The 4258-nt window shown below is 28.9% G+C and overlaps 1 long non-coding RNA gene across 1 annotated transcript; it reads left to right on the forward strand.

The window, feature by feature from the left end:
• The first annotated feature begins 797 nt into the window (after positions 1 to 797).
• Positions 798 to 3983, forward strand: LOC139497957 (uncharacterized). Its single transcript, XR_011657773.1, has 3 exons — positions 798 to 1007; positions 3671 to 3744; positions 3902 to 3983. It is a non-coding gene; the product is annotated as an uncharacterized lncRNA (long non-coding RNA).
• The last annotated feature ends 275 nt before the right edge of the window (positions 3984 to 4258 follow it).

Below are 4258 nucleotides of genomic sequence, written 5' to 3' on the forward strand. Positions count from 1 at the left end.
TTTTTATTATAGTCTACCAATCCCATTTTCAAAACTATACTAAGTACTATTCAACGGTATGCTCTAAGTAATTATTTTCGCTGAAAAAGGTAGACATAATTTCGTGGATATTTTGGTAAAAAAACTGAAGATGAAACAAAATTAATACATGCATCTTAATTGAATTGTTATTAGTTCTACCCTATATCACCCGTACTATGACAAAAGATCTTCCAAAAAGATAATATTGATTCTTACATAAAGTTTACTTCCCTAAATATTTCCGAGAATCGAATGCAATATGACACTGATAGTGTGATACCTGTACAGACGACACATGTTTAATCATCGATTTTTTTTCAGACTTTTTTGAAAGAAGGGTCTATATATTTTACAGTTTGCATTTCACAATTGCAAACAGAGTATTTGCAAAGACATACTGTTAAGATTTTCGGTAGGTTGTATAAAAATTAATATTGTATATATATTAACAAATAAATTATTTGCTTATTTGGCAGGTAAGGAGATTTTCTGTCAACTTCTTTTTAGCCAAACAAAATAACTACTGTTCTATATTCTATATTATTCTAACAAGATTTAAACGGAAAACTGCCCTCATGATCAGATTCAAAGACTGTTATACTCATTTTACAATATTGAAGATTACAAGTATGTCTTTAAGTGAACATTAAGAAATATCACACTGAGTGTTCATTAACTTTACAGATAATATCGTTTGAATTGTGAATCATATTGAATAATGATGTGAGCCTATATGCTATAAACATTTAATCGCCATTCCAAATACCCTTTTAGCATCAGTTACACAATGGGATTAACGTCAATGATCGCTCTGTGTATAATTGGAGTGATATTAAAAGATGTAATTGCGCTACCATGCTTGTCAACCGATACAAAGACAAAATTTGAAGCGACCAGAAAAGCATTGACAGATCTAGGAAAAAACATAAAAAATTAATTGAAAAAGTTAGATGACGACATGGAATCATTAGTTTCCGATTTTAAAAGTAAGTAAAACCACTTTTTTTTAAATTGATTGAAACTTTTTTTTCAATTCTTACTAAATATATAAAAAGTTTCCGATTTTAAAAGTAAGTAAAACTACTTTTTTTTAAATTGATTGAAACTTTTTTTTCAATTCTTACTAAATATATAAAAAATATTTTGCAGAATATGTTCAGAACATGTCAAACCGAAGCAGACAGAAAATCAGATTTTTATTTCATTGCCATTTAACTCAAACATCTTCTTTCATTGTGATAATTAAATGCGTCATTTTCAAAAAATGTAGAATTTTCAGTACATCCATGCTAAAATTTGTCTAACGGGAATTTCAGTTGTAATGGTTTGAATGAAAGCTAGTCGGATTTATTATTCAGAACATTAATAATAAGCACGATTTCAACTATTTTGATAAGATTAAAATGTATTTAAGTCCGACTTTTGGGTATTTCTGTGCATACAGTGTCAGAAAAACATATTTCAAGTGATTTTTTCCGATTTTCTGATCTCCTTGATATCTGCAAAAGGGATTGATAAGAACGTTTATAATTACTCTAACGGAAAATCGTAGCTCTTTTATCAATATATGTAACATATTATCTACAAACTAAAGTCAATCGGCGTACGAGAAGTGCAAGTACATCCTGTTAACGCTAATTGAATCAGCCGTTAAATTGTTCTCCCTATGAATATTGAATCAGTCAGTGTTGATTTCAAAAGTGCAAAGTTTCCTTTACATTTAAAACGCCACGTTTCTTGAACGAGAGTGGATAGAAATGAAATTTCAAGACATTTAGTGAAAAAAATAGAGGGTACTTTTTCATGTCTATGCTGTTACCAACAATTTTGATTAATTACACCAACAGTATACTTGTAAAAAAGCAATAACGTGTTGAAACCAAATTCACAATAGAAAACCATGATCACTTCACCAAATGGAGTAGTTATTTCACAACAGCATTCAAAAATGAAGACATTTGTCTATCCTGTTACTACGGTTGGTTTGGTTACAGTAACAGGATAGACAATTGTAGACAGAAACGTGGTGAAATTTTTTATCTTACCATATAGTTGCAAAACGAATGAAATATTTCGTTTTTTTTAACTCATCTTAAGGTTATAACGTCTTAATGTTCCCAATTAAGCATTTGCAAATACTGATTTCGGTAACAGGATAGACAAAAAGGATACAGGATAGACTTTTATATAGTAATTTATCATAAACGTACGTTCCTGTTACCACTGAAATAAAGAGAAAAATAAACTAGCTTATGAGGGATTTAGGTGATGTTGGGTTTATTTGAAAGAGAGAAAAATTGCCCAACATTATGAATTGCTATCTTAGACTTGCATTACTGGAGGTAATTTTTACAACCTTTAAAAACCAATTTTTAGAGGCATTTTTCAGTACAACCTTGAAAGTTCGCAAATAATCTATTATTTTACAGAATGAATATATATAGAAGTTTATTCTCCTGAAAACCATCTAATTGGCTACGTAAAACAAGCTTTAAATTTTATCTAAACCTATTCTTAATAACCCAAAACTTGAAAATGGGAACAGGAGAGACAAAATATTGTACCACCTATAAAAAAAATCTTTCAAGATATTCTTGTATGACATTATTACGATTGCATCTTTCAATATGTTGTTCTTTTAGTACTGTTTATTTTGATTTACATATAGACATGATAGAGGGTTGTTTGAATAAATAACTTTTAAAATTCGACATTTTTTTAAAATGACCCAAATAAGAATTATCAAAGTACCGACTTTGCACACCGACCAAGTCACGTGTTTCTGATGTTTTTTGTTTGGTAGTACGCGTCAAGTTCAAAACAATTAGAAATGTAAAAGACACTTGAATATCGGTATAAATATAAATCATTTGTTTAATGTTCTAGATACACATCTCGACAACCAATGTATCTTCAGTGATGTTCTAGTCCAAAACTTGTGAAGTTAAAAATATCGATGAATTGCTGATGACAACGAAAAAAGCTTATTCAAAATGAGATTTTAACGATTGTAAAAGAACGAAATCATAATTAAATATCTGCTGATAATTTTTCGCCAATTCTTAGTTGAATTCCGATTTATTCGTCAAGTTTAACAGGTATAATATTAATATTTGCAAGAAAAAAATACGCATAGCAAATTATAATTCAGATATTCACATGGTATCACAGTTTGAATGGAAAGGCGTTATATACATTGTACACTCTACCGTATCATTAAGATACACCGGTATAATCAAAATGTTAAGTATAGCAACGGTTTGTCTGAACATCTTTTGACCAGGTAATAAATTCTTAAGAAAACTCATGACTACAAATTCCATAGATTGTTGCAAACAATAGATATTTCTTTAAAAATGATTATAAGAATCGTATGTGCACTTTACCAAACGCAATTTTGTAACAAGTGTATGCCATGTATATAAGCCAGATTTTTTAACATGAGCCCGAGTTGTATTTGTATGGACTTTTGTTTTACTATAATAGTAAAATATTATTTGTAATCCGACGACAGTAATGCTATTGATGATAAAATAAAGTTGATATACATGCATGTTATGTCATAAAAAGAAAAAAATAACATCACATTTTATAATAATACTTATGGTAGATGATGATAAGATTTAAAATGTACTTTTTTCTATTTAAGAAAAACAATGGTATAAACACAATGGACATTGTTACTACTTTGGAAGCGAAAAACTTTCTTGGTTTAAATCGGAGGTAAGATGTTATACAGTGTGTGCAAACATTTTTAATCTTTTGATAAAATTGATTACGCCTTGTATTTAAACATGTTTGTTAAATTATATCTGATTATTCTCCAGGAGGTTATATTTCATTTTATGCTGTTGTCAATTCATTTCTACTAATATTGTAGCAACAATGCAAACAAATTGGAGGACATTTAGCAAAAATAGAAGATTCAACCGAAAACAAATGGATATTTGACAAAAGACCAAGTATGTAAAGTAACTTTTTTTTATAGTTAAACTTTAAACGAATTGACCATTCATCACTGAATAATAAAAGCATTGAAACAACACAACCGTCTAAATATCATCAGCTGAGTACTTAGTATTTTTCAAAAATACCACTTTGAAAAGTTTTTACATGTCTGACTTTCAAATGCTCTCATTGGGTTTTCCAGATAAAAATATTCGAGAGTAAATGAGTCTTACAAGATATTCGTATAGAATTGATTATACAATTAAACTGTATATGCTATGAAACACAT

Source organism: Mytilus edulis, chromosome 12 (genome assembly GCF_963676685.1).
Source record: "Mytilus edulis chromosome 12, xbMytEdul2.2, whole genome shotgun sequence".
NCBI lineage: Eukaryota > Metazoa > Mollusca > Bivalvia > Mytilida > Mytilidae > Mytilus > Mytilus edulis.